This window comes from Chiloscyllium plagiosum, chromosome 19 (genome assembly GCF_004010195.1).
Source record: "Chiloscyllium plagiosum isolate BGI_BamShark_2017 chromosome 19, ASM401019v2, whole genome shotgun sequence".
Lineage (NCBI taxonomy): Eukaryota > Metazoa > Chordata > Chondrichthyes > Orectolobiformes > Hemiscylliidae > Chiloscyllium > Chiloscyllium plagiosum.
The window spans coordinates 12285490-12298111 of NC_057728.1; the positions used below are offsets into that span (position 1 = coordinate 12285490).

At 40.1% G+C, this 12622-nt stretch overlaps 1 protein-coding gene across 8 annotated transcripts in view; it reads left to right on the forward strand.

The window, feature by feature from the left end:
- Positions 1-12622, forward strand: part of LOC122559522 (ataxin-7-like protein 1) — a 244320-nt gene that overhangs the window by 76054 nt on the left and 155644 nt on the right. The window contains exon 1 of one of the 8 annotated variants that reach the window (XM_043709120.1): positions 2157-2252. The exons of the other annotated variants lie outside the window; for them this stretch is intronic. The gene's annotated coding sequence lies outside the window, so the exon portion shown is untranslated. Of the gene's footprint in view, positions 1-2156; positions 2253-12622 lie in introns of those variants that run through there. 8 annotated transcript variants of the gene reach the window in all.

The following is a 12622-nucleotide window of genomic DNA, read 5'->3' on the forward strand; positions in this document are numbered from 1 at the left end:
GAAAACCTTAAATCCAACAACCTTGTATAGATTACTAAATGTTCCAAATGTTTTATGTTTGGGTGCATTTCCTGTTGTCACTTTCCATTATGGATTCCCGCACCTCCATTTATGATTGAAACTAACTATGTAAACATGTCACACTGTCATAAAGCTAGTCCATTTTTTTTCTAAAAGCTGTTCCTTGGTTCAAGGAGACTCTGTCCTTGATTTTGTTTGAGGGGCAATAAACCAGGCCAGGCTCCGATCAGTCTGCTTTGGTACAAAGATTTTGAGAGGCCTTTTGTTTATATGTAAACAGATGAGACTTCAGGCCAAAATGGTCATGTTTTAGAAGTGACCTGTATAATGAAAGGGGAGTGGTCAACTCTCTAGCTAGCTGACCTGAGCAGTTTAGTTCAGTCTTGAACTGGATGGAAGTTCACACAGAGCTGTGTGGAAATTCTCTCTCTTCTCTCTCTATTTTTTCTGCCCTTCGACTTCAACCTGTAAGCATGTATTCCAATTACACTGATTTTTAAAGGGAGTTTGCATATTGGGACTGTTGTATATTCGGAACTGCATAATCAAGTCTGGTTGGATAGGTTGAGTTCTGTAGGTATTCTTTATTCTGTTTTTTGTGTTTCATCGTATAATTTTGTGAATACTTTTTTGTCTGTTTTAAAATCTAGGAGTCAACTTAACTATCTTACTCCAAGTAATTTTCACTGTACACTTACCGAAATAAATTGCAAAGTTATGATCTGGAGCTGCCTGCTCAAGAATGTTTTGAGTGGTCTAGCTTAGTCCATAACAACACTGAAATTACACTTTTCTGTCAGTGGAGATTCCATTATTCAAAAGAAGGTGGATTCCACCATTCAAAAGAACCATGAGACAAGTTAGCGTAAGTAGTTTTCATTACAATTGTGGACACAGGTGTTTAGAATGGAAAGAGAAAAAGAAGGACAAAGTATAAACCTAAAAGTGGGTACTCAGTTAATTCATAGATTTTCTGCAATATTCTGTCGCTTGTTCTGTTAAGGACGTTCCTCTGCTGTCTGCTGGCAGTTTGATGGATTGCAAGTTGGCACCATCAATGTGAGCCCACACATTGACACTCCCAAATGTCCAGCATTGCTGAGCACTTGCTATTATTTGTAAAACATTTAGTTTACATTTACTAAATTGAGTCCAGGCTAGCAGTAGAGATGTTACAGTTTTCTACACAAAAGGAAGATCATCATCCAGGATTTCTGTTGAACCTCAGGATACGCAGCAATCTTAAATAATTGCATTACGTTTCACTCATCTGGTGATGTTTCAGTAAATTACACCAATGAGTTGCACTTTTGACATTTAAGTATTTCTATTAACTAAAAATGATAGAATTTCTCATTCCAATTTGGAGGTGTCAATTTATCATGAACTTTAATGGTGTCTCATCCATTTGTGCATCGTACAAGACCTTACACATAACTGTGTCCCTAATATGTAAGAAGATGCTTTCTTACACATTGTTGTCTGTTATATGTATTTTTCTAATAAGCCTGTTCTGAGATGTTATGACACATTTCTGGAGAAGTTGGACTTGAATCCAAGCCTTCTGGCTGAAAGATAGGGATACTACAATGTTTTTGCAAGGATTGTGAACACTGATACTACACTGCGCCAGAAGGTCCCTCCACTGTGCCAGAGGCCTTGTAGTGAACAAAGTTAGCACTTTAAACTTCATTGAATACACAGTTGACAACTGTACACGCAGCCATATCAGTTGAGATGATAAGAAAATCAATGCAACCTTGAATTACATTGTAACTACGTATTTTTGTAGAGAATTGAAAGACTGCTGAACACAATGTCCAGGTATTTCTAGGTCTCCGTTTGAAAAGGTTGTCTGAAAAATATGACTTACAGGAATCAAGTTGTGAGTTCAATTTTTTTTTAAGAAAAGGTTTTAGTGAAACGTTAGTTTTTGACTTGCACTCATGATTGAGCAAAAGTGCCTCTTTAAGAATGTTATAAAGTAGAAGTTGCAATTTTTAATATTACTTTCTACTTTCTTGCTTCACGCCTGTAGATGGTGCTGTCCTTTCTGAGCGTTGCACGACAAGATAATACTGTATGTGCAAAAGAACGCAACCTACTTTACAGCACCATCTACAGACCTGGCAGTCAGAAATTGTTTTTCTGTTTAACTCGGCCCACGCAGTAATTCCAATAATCTGCCTTTCCATTTATTGCTGTCAGCAAAGATTGAAAGTCTTCATCAGGTATGATTTTCAGTCAGGTTGCTATTTTCCTGTAGCTACTTGTTCATGCTCTTCTTGTTAGTAAGGTCTACAACAAAGTATTTCTGGGGAATATTGATAAGAGCTTCTGTCTGTTTTGGTCTGTTTTGGTTTCTGCTTTTCTTTATAGTTGGGGGTGGGACTGAAAGATGTGAATTAGTTGATTACTTGCACCATTGCCAAAAGTTTGGAAACTTTGAAACAAATGGCTATTCCCATGTTAGTGCTCTTCAAATTAGCCAGCAGTTCCTCATAAGGCCCACTTGGAACAAACAAATTCAATAAGAGACCTTTTTTATTGTTAAAAGAGACAGGCAACTTCATAAACTGTACAGTGTGGACTTTGTGATGCAGTGGCAGTGTCCCTACTGCTGGGGCAGAAGGTCTGTGTTCACATTCCTGCGCAGGATATGATTATTGCAGAGGTGAGTTGTTTTATTTCACTGATTTTTTTAGCACTGTCAGCTGTCGCTCAATTCGTATCATTCTCGAGGACTTTCGTGGTGTGCTAGTGATTCTACTTCTGGGCCAGAAGGTCAGGGTTACAGTCCCACCTGCCCAGACCTGTGTCAAAAATTGGTTAAAAGAAGCTATATAATATTGGATTTGTTCTAAGACAAGCTAAGTGATTTTGTAAGCAATTATCTGTGTTCCCAAAGAGGCCTTAGTCTCAGGCATTCCACTGTCCCTTGGCATCACTCAGTCAAATGAGAATTGAATTGAATTGAATTGAATTTATTGTGACGTGTACTGAGGCACAGTGAAAAGCTTTGTCTTGCGCGCAATACAGGTAGATCACAGAGTTAAGTAGCATAGGTAAGTAAATAATAGGTAAACAGTGACAAAAACAAAAACACAGGTACAGGCAAATGTGTTAAGAGTTTGTAAGTCCATTCAATATTCTAACAGCAGTAGGGTAGAAACTGCTGCGAAACTGGCTGGTGCATGTGTTCAGGCTTCTGTATCTTCTCCCCGATGGTAGAAGTTGTAGAAAAACATTGTCAGGGTGGGATGGATCTTTTGAGAATGCCGGCGGCCTTTCCTTGACAGCGGGCCTGGGAGATGGATTCTGTAGATGGGAGGTTGGCCTTTGTGATTGTCTGGGCTGCGTTCACGACTCCCTGTAACCGTCTCCGCTCTTGACTGGTACAGTTGCCATGCCAGGTAGTGATATATCCAGACAGAATGCTCTCTGGCGCACTTATAAAGATTGGCAAGGGTATTCGTCGTCGTGTCAAATTTCCTCAGCTGCCTGAGGAAGAAACAACGTTGGGCCTTTGTAACCAGTGTGTCCACATGTAGAGTCCAAGAAAGCTTGTTGTGGATGACCACTCCCAGGAGATTGACACTCTCCCCTCGCTCCACCTCTGTACTGTTAATGTGTAGGGGGGCATGTATAACATCCTACCGAAAGTCAATAATGAGTTCTTTGGTTTTGCTGGCATTGAGAGCTAGGTTGTTTTCAGTGCACCGGTTTTCCTCCTATCTGTGGTCTGTTTCGTCGCCACCTGAGATTCGACTGACTGGTGGTGTCATCAGCGAACTTGTAAATGACATTAGTCGGGTATTTGGCGACTCCATCATGGGTATAGAATGAGTACAATAGGGGGCTGAGTATGCACCCCTCGGGGGCCCCAGTATTGAGTGTTAGTGAGGATAAAATATTGTCCCCAATCTTCACTGATTGTGGCTTATGGATCAGGAAACTGAGGATCCAGTTGTAGAGAGTGGGGTTTAGTCCGAGATCGTTAACTTTCGTGATCACTCTCGAGGGGATATTAGTGCTGAAGGCTGAACTGTAGTCAATGAGTAGGGTTGTTATGTAGCTGTTCTTGGTGTCAAGGTGTTCTAGGGAGGAGTGAAGGGCAAGTGATATGGCATCTGACATGGATCTGTATGTCTGATAGGCAAATTGGAGTGGGTCAGGAGTAGTGGGGAGGCTGGAGTTGATTAATGCCAAAGTAATGATGCTCTATATTCCCTATAAAAATTGAGAATCTCAATATTACACTCAGAAAACTTCATTGTATCTCCATTGTAAAGGGATTACTCCAGATCTACCTCTTCAATTTTGTTGCACCCAGATAGTCATCTTCAAGTCTTCAAGAAACCATAATGAAGACCGTCTGTGGCAGTGGCTATTGTTTCTCTTAAGCATCTTTATGGGATTTGTTTTAAGCTGATTGGCAAATAAAAAAGCAATAGTTACATGAAGGGAATTGGTGAATGGTTAAGATCTGTGATGTACTGCCCGAGAGTATGTAAAAGGCAGACTCAATTATTGCTTCCAAAAAATAATTGAATCATCAGCTGAGGTGAGAATATCTTCAGAACTACATGAAAAGACAGAAGACTGCGGAGGTGCAGAGATGGCATGGATACTATGGGCTAAATGGCTTCACTCTGTGCTATAGCCATACAGTGATTCTGATGAATTGTACACACTCATTGTGATTCTGCTTTCTCCCAGTATCATCTTTGATTATTCAATTGTTGCTGAATTTAGACTGGGGCAGGCCAAGGAGGCAAGCACCAAGTATGTCAGCTGGAATGGGAAATGAGCCCTATGTTGTTGCTGTTATTCTGCACCACATGCTACCTTCCTACTAATTGAAACATTAGGTTTCAGTTCGACAAGCATTATCAAACAATAAGAAACAAGGAAAGATAAATGGATTTGATGTAGAGATGAGTCATTATGTATTTGAATGACAGAGCTGATTCAAGGTGCTAAACAACATGCCTTTGTTACTAGTGCTCTTACAAGAATACCGTTTTGTTACTTGGTAATCTTTCCCTTGGGAATATTCTTTATAACTTGTTTTCTAACTTTAAATGTCAATTTCTGAACAACTGAGTTGGGGAATACTATGCCGATCAGTGTGCTGCAACCTTTAAAGAGATAGAAAATGATAAGGCTGTCATGCTTATCTGTCTGAGACAAGTGTGCTTCAGGAATGCAGGTCAGCCCATGTTAGAGTGACAGTAGGCAGACAGCCTCTTCAAGATAGAAAGGAATCAGGCAACTGGTCTAAAAGGAAAAGTAACGTAACATATCTGCCTTTATGAATTCATGGTTATAATTAACTCTTAACATTGATGATAGTGCACTTATTCTTCATTTGTCTTTAAATCAAGACAGATAACAGTGTAACTTTGAAAGGAGAATGGATACACAGAATAATTACAGAGCTGACTTTGGTAAATAATTTTTAAAAATCAAGGGACAGTATAAATTAGAGAGTAATGTCTGACTTTTTTTAAAAGATGCTAATAAGATAGGTCAATGAAAGTGCATTTGATTGGTCAATGTGGATTTTAGGAAGGCTTCTGACAAGGTGCACGCATGCCAGACTGTTCAGAAACACAAGAACCAATGGGATCCAAGAGAAAGTGGCAAGTTGGTTCTGCAATTGGTTCAGTAGCAGCAAGTGAAGGTTTTATTATGATTGGAAAGCTATTTCCAGTGGATTCAATGCTCGGTCCTTTGTTGTTACATGTATGTGTGTGTACATATGTCATAGAGATGTACAGCACGGAAACAGACCCTTCGATCCAACTCGTCCATGTTGACCAGATATCCCAACCTAATCTAGTCCTATTTGCCAGCACTAGACTGAACTCTCTAAACGCTTTGTATTCCTATACCCATCCAGATGTCTTTTGAAAGTTGTAATTGTACCAGCCTCCACCACTTCCTCTGGCAGCTCATTCCATACATGCACCACCGTCTGTGTGGAAAAGTTGCCCCTTGAGTCCGATTTATATCTTTCCCTTCTCACCTTAAACATATGCCCTCTCGTTCTGGACTCTTTTCCCCCCCACCCCAGGGAAAGCATCTTGTCTATTTATCCTATCCATGTCCCTCTTGATTTTTTTAAAACTGAGGTCACCCCTCAGCCTCCGACGCTCCAGGGAAAACAGCCCCAGCCTATTCAGCCTCTCCTGAAAGCTCAAATCCTCCAACCCTGGCAACATCCTTGTAAATCTTTTCTGAATTCTTTCAAGTTTCACAACATACTTCTGATAGGAAAGAGACTAGAATTGTTTGCGATATTCCAAAAGTGACCTAACCAATGCCCTGTACAGCCACAACATGACCAACCAACTCCTATACTCAATCTGTGTGTAGATCTAAACTTCAGGGCATGATGAAAAAGTTTGTAGGTTGTTCTTGTAACTAATAGCGAGAATGAAATATATAAATTACAATAAAATATCACTGGATTTAATAGACGTAAAGTGGCAAATGGAATTCAACCCAGAGGTAATGTGTTTTGGGAGAAAGACGAGGCAAAGCTTTTTTCTAGAAAGAAAAGGACAGAACACTAAGTATTAGGATTTGAAAAAGCATTAAAAAAAAAAGAGGCTTTGGAGTGAATGCATATTCATTCCGGAAGCTCCCAGAACAAGTAGATAAAGTGGTGAGGAAAGCATACTGAATGATTCCTTTCTTTGGCCATGGCTTTGATTATAAAATCAAGGAGAAAATGTATGAAACACTGTTATTAACCAGACCAAATACCACCAAAATATATTAAAAGATAGCCTGGACCCTAATTTTCTCTTATTTTAAAGGCAAGTGCTAGGTGTTTTATTCAAGATGCAATTAGGTGGGTCAGCCTATTAGTCTTGAAGCAAAATACATTTTATTCATACACTGTTAAAATACAACAATAGAAAGAAGAAATTGGGATACTGTAACTCTACTGGAAAAATTAACAGAATAATAGATTATTTAATGCCGAAAACCTAAACAGAAAACCTAAAATTAAAGTCCTGGTTCTTTGGAAGTTTGACCCCAACCATACAGGCTGCATCTATTGTTCCAACATCTTTTTTTAAAAAACCCATGGTTTCTCAAACAGTTTGGTCTACCCAAAACCAATAAACTAATCAGCACCTTTGCCTCAGTCTTTCTTTATTTTAAAAAAACAAGACTAAATTCACCTCTTAGGTGTGTAATATCATCATAACTGGGCCACAGCAAGAGCATGGTTCTGATCGCCACCTTACTGGGAGGATGTGATTGTGCAAACCTAGGTACATAGGAGGATGTTGCCAGGTCAGAAGAACTCAACTGAGGAAAACTTTGGGCAGGCTGGGATTGTTCTCTGAAGGCTAGAGAATGCTGAGGGAAGAATTTAATGTATCTAGATGGGTCCTTCTATCCACTGTGTTTTCATTACCTGGGAGACCAATATCCATGGGGCATAGATTTAAATAGAAGTAGTAGTAGAGAGGCTCTTAGAAGTAATTTTTGACCTGCAGGGTGATAAAGATCTGGAGCTTGTTGTCTGACAGGGTAGTAAAGGCAGAAACCCATTAATTTTTTTTGCATTTAAAAACTACTGGAACTGTTTCACCTGAAATTACACCTAAAATGGTGTAACCTACAAGACAAAGTGCTGGAATTTGGATTAGGCTGGATAACTACTTCTTGGCATAGTCACAGTGGCACAAAAGACAGCCTTCTGCATAAGTTTCTGTGCTTTTACAGGATTCAGTTTTTTCTCAGAAACTGTTTTAATTGTGTTTATTCACTTGATCTTGGCACCGTATCCTGCCAAAGACAGCTGCCAAAGTTACTTGTTGCTCTCTTGGGTTCAGTGATACAATGACCTCTGTAGCATTATAGCATATATTTTTGGTGGTTCGTTAACACATTAGTAGCCATCTTACTGTAAGAAATGGGATTTATTTGATAGGGTTATCTCAGGCCACTTTGAATTGACATCAAACTCACTCAAACTGTGAGAAAGAAGCTCCAATTACTGGAATATGTAATCAAGTGCTACACTATCAAAGGTGCCAGTTTTTAAAGAGTGAATGATAAACGAGACTTTGTCTGCCTTCAGTTGCATGAGTGAAAATGCGTTCCACAGCACACTTTCACTAAGCTTGGGGAGGGATGTTTATCCACTGGAAATTCATTTACTGGTCATCTATCTCATTGCTGTTTCTGGAAACTTGCTCTATGTAAAATGGCTGTTGCATTCTCCATTCTCAACAATAACTACACCTTGAAAGTACTTCATGACCTTTAAAGAGCTCAGTGATATCTTGAGGTTATGAAAGGTCCTTTATAATTGTAAGTTATTTATTTTCTGTTTTTTTATGCATATCTATTAGATTTAAAATACAGCATTTAAATTGCAGCATTAAAATGTAAAACTGTTGAATAAATGAAAGTTTGAGGCACCACTGTTTCTGGGATCTTAGTCTGTGCAAGATTCTTTTGCAGTGACTTGCAATCCAACTGCACATTAATATTCAGTGTGAGAGAAATTGGGATAACTTATGCCTTTTTTAGCTGCTATACTTACCCATGGAACTCCAAATCTCTTGTCTATTTGATACACATCTTTGGATGAATCCTGTCACATGTTAGTGTATGTGTTCAGTGAATTGATTTCAAGAAGTGTGCAGATTAGGCAGACTTACGATGCAAGTTGATGTATAAGGTTGACTTGATGCCAATGGTATGATCTGGATCTCAGTGCTTCAATTTGTACCCTCTGTTAATCTCGTACTGTTTAGCAACAGGGGATCCCTGTCACACCCTCCATCACTGTTTAAAGGTATTTTTATCTTGAGGATTAGTTGCTGGCTGATACTTTTTCTTACTGGTGTTTCACGTTTTACCAGTGGTTGTTGCTTTTTTTAATTATTTAAAATTTCTTTGATAGTCAGTGAAGGAGGGATGGTAAAGAATGGAGCTGTTGCTAACTGCAGAATTGGAGTCTCTAGGAGTTATATGCCAACAAAAAAAAGGTTGTGTGCTGCTATGGCAGCTTATGCTGACTTTCATAGATTTTGCATACGCCATTTGCTCCAAGGTTTATCTAGACGAGAAGCCATTTCCTTCAGAATGCCATTATGTGGCCAATGACCAAAGACTTGTAGGATAGGACAATGTACTGGATGAGAGGGAAGTTGAGAAGTCTTCTAAGCGGAGGGCTGTATTTCTCTGAACCTCAGCAGTGAACAATGGATCGGATGTCTGTACTTCACTCAACATGTTCTCACTGAAATCTGACACTTGTAGCCACAACTCCAGTCAGGGCAAGATCTGCATTCTGAGCTGAGTAGGGCAGAGATGGATGGCAATAAGAGCTGGAAATTGAGGTGCTTTCATAATGATGTAGATATGTGTTTTGAAACTCATCTCAGGGTCAAGTATGACACCAAGTTTGTTATCAGTCTAGTTCAGTCTCAATTACAAGGAAGATAAATAGAGTTAGTGGTTAGGGAAAAGAGTTTCTGGTGACTAAAGACAATGGCTTTGTTCTTTGATGTGTTTAGTGGGGCGAAATTTCTATTAATCGAGAACTGAGTGTTGGCCAATCTGACTGACAATTTATATACAGTAGTGGACGTGATGTAGACTTGGTGCCGTCAAAATTAAAAGTACAATTAAAAACTCATGCATCCTTTTCAGATAATGTTTCAAGAACAATATGTCGGTGAATAATGAGAGAGGATCAAAGAAAAATCCTGGAGTTTGCCTGAAGTAATGGTGCAAGAAGAGAGCTGAATCTCTAACACTGGCTAGAATAATGAGTGAAGTCTCATTCAGCTGGACAAAGTGTTGGAGAAGCATTAGAAGAGGATGGTGTGGTCAACAGCAAAGGCTGATGACAGGCTACGAAGGATAATATGGGATGATTGACTTTGTCACTGTCAACGTAGGATGTTGTTTGTGACTTGGGTAAGAGTACTTTTGGTGCATACCAAGGCCAAAATCTGATTGGAGGACTTCAGATATCAAGGTTGTGGAGGATGGCATAGATTTGAAGGCGACTTTGGAAAAACGAGAGAGATTGAAGATTGCCTTTAGGTTACAGTAACTTTCCCTAGGAAAGTGATGATCTTCGCAGATTGGAAGGAGGGAAACGACATCTGAAGAGAGCGATCCATTAACAATACCTAACATGGGAACCAAGAAAGAAGGAAAAATGGGTGGTCAACAATTTAGTGGGAATAAGGTCAAGGTTGCAGGGGCTGTGGTCTCATAGACAAGGTGAATTTGGATGTGGCTAGAGAAGTTGGAAGAACAACTGCGGAAAGATACAAGTTTAGGGATAGGGTTTGGGGGACCTTGCCAGTAGGCAAGGGGAAAGGTGTTGAGTGGCAAAGATAGCTCGTGGTCTGAACTTAGAATTCCATAAATATCAAGTACTTGTTGAAGGTGAGGGCACTGGTGATAGGTGATGAGAGTTTAACAAGACAATTTTTATTGAAGAAGCCAAAATGACAGAGATTACTTTTGCATTCGAGGATGATCTAAGAATAGTGCACAGTTTTACAGATCCTGATGTTAGTCCAACCAGATCTCATCTTGAATGACTGAACCAGATTTCCACTATATCTCTAAGTCTAGAGACGTATGGGAATAGAAATGAAGGCTGTATTGATGGGTCGAGTGTAGCTGGGGAATGAGGACATCAGCAGTGGAGCTGTGAGGGTGTGTTTGAGCGAATGGAGGGCCAAATATTAGTTGAAACTTTGAAAGTGCAGTTTTAAGTAAACTGCAAGAGATTTTTCCAGGGCTAAATTACTCAGGTTGGGAGGGGAAAGAGGTAGAAAGTGATACAAGGAAGTGTACAGAAATGGTGTTATCTATGACAGACAGTATTTACTCCTATTTACTCTCAGTATTTATGATAGACATATTCCCTCAGTCACTGTTGCACTTGACTGAGTGCTCAAGTGGCAACAACATGGCTGGAGAAGGACTGTTGATTTTCAATGCAGATGTTGCAGATGGCCTTGGAGGACAATCCTGAGTAGCTATCCAGAATCTGGTTTCCAGCATCTGCAGTCATCGTTTTTACCTGAGCAGCTATGAGCTTAGAATGCCAGTTGTGGACTGTACCATAATTGCACCAGCTGCATGTCTGATAGGCAACAGACACAGCTTACTACCAGCGAGCTGACCCTGCATGACTGAAGTGCCATTGCAGTAGATACTTCAGTATTGGCTTTCAGAGCTGCACCGAGGTCCACCAATATACAAGTAGAAAGTGCAGGAGAAACTCAGTAGGCCTGGCAGCGTCTGTTTTGAAGTCCTGTGATTTTTTTGTCAGACCTTCGTCACTGGACTTGAAACATTAACTCTATTTTTCTCTCCACAGATGCTTTCAGACTTGCCGAGTTTCTCTAGCACTTTCTGAATTTGTTTCAGATTTCCGTCATCTACAGTTAATTGTTTTGTTTTAATACACTCAGAAGGATCAGCCTCAACCTCTGTTTGAAGGCCTTCACTGTTTTGGCACTGGATGACTTCTTGATCCTTCACATTAACTGCAAGCTTTCCAATGCACAAAATGTTTTGTGGTGTATACTCATTAACATTCTGCTGTCAGCTTTTCTGTTGAAGAGCAGTTTTGAGTCCACTGCAGTAAAGCTTGTCTCTGAACCTGCCATCTGGTGAGCTGGAACGTGTACTATCCTTGCCCTGGCTGCAGTCACTTGTGCCCAGTTTCTCACCACATGCAGATCCTGCCTGTGTTGTCCAATAAATTTAACATGCAGTTTCTAAACTGATGGCTATAAGTGTGAAACTGAGTGACACTGCAGCTTCAGTGTCACTGTTGTCTTTCTGTTGCTTTATTGCCTACTCTCAGCCTTGGCTAGGTGGCTCTTCTTGGACACCTAAAATGTGAATGGCATAAAAATGAGAATGTAGGGTTGTGTAGGGGCTTGAGACTAAGTGCAAACGTGCATCTATCTGGAGCTGGGATGAGGAGGAGGAGGATTAGGCCAACATCATTACCTCTCCAAGGGTGAGGATGTGCAGGCCCCCTCCATTTAATTCCTGCTGTCTCATGTTCTGCACCCTTGTCCCATATAAGTGTAAAGGAAGTGTGTCAGTGAGTAGGTACAATGTCTTTAACTTTATGACCGTGTGCAATCTATGAATTGTGGATGCGAGGCTTGCTGTAGTATTAAGTATATGAGGTTGAGATGAAGCTATTATTGTCAGATATGAGTTGATTGAAGGAGACTGTTGGTGGATGAGTGATTGGGAGTATGGTGAATTTGAGCAGTGGCTAATGTTAGTGGTGTGGTTGATGGAATATGGCATTTAAAGGTGCATTCACTGACCACTTGTGTGAGGTCATTGAGCATTTTGCAGCACTGCATCTATGTTCATGAGGTTTGACTCGTGGAGTTGATTTCCATGTCTATTTGTTTCCGCTCTGTTCTGAAGATAATTAGAGGATCTCCTGGACCCCTACAGATTCCAGGCAGATTTCCTTCTTTCTACTTTTCACATCAAGGCCTCCAGTGCAGTGTCCAAAAATTTGAAGCACACTCTCTTATCCATATTATCTCATTCTTCAACA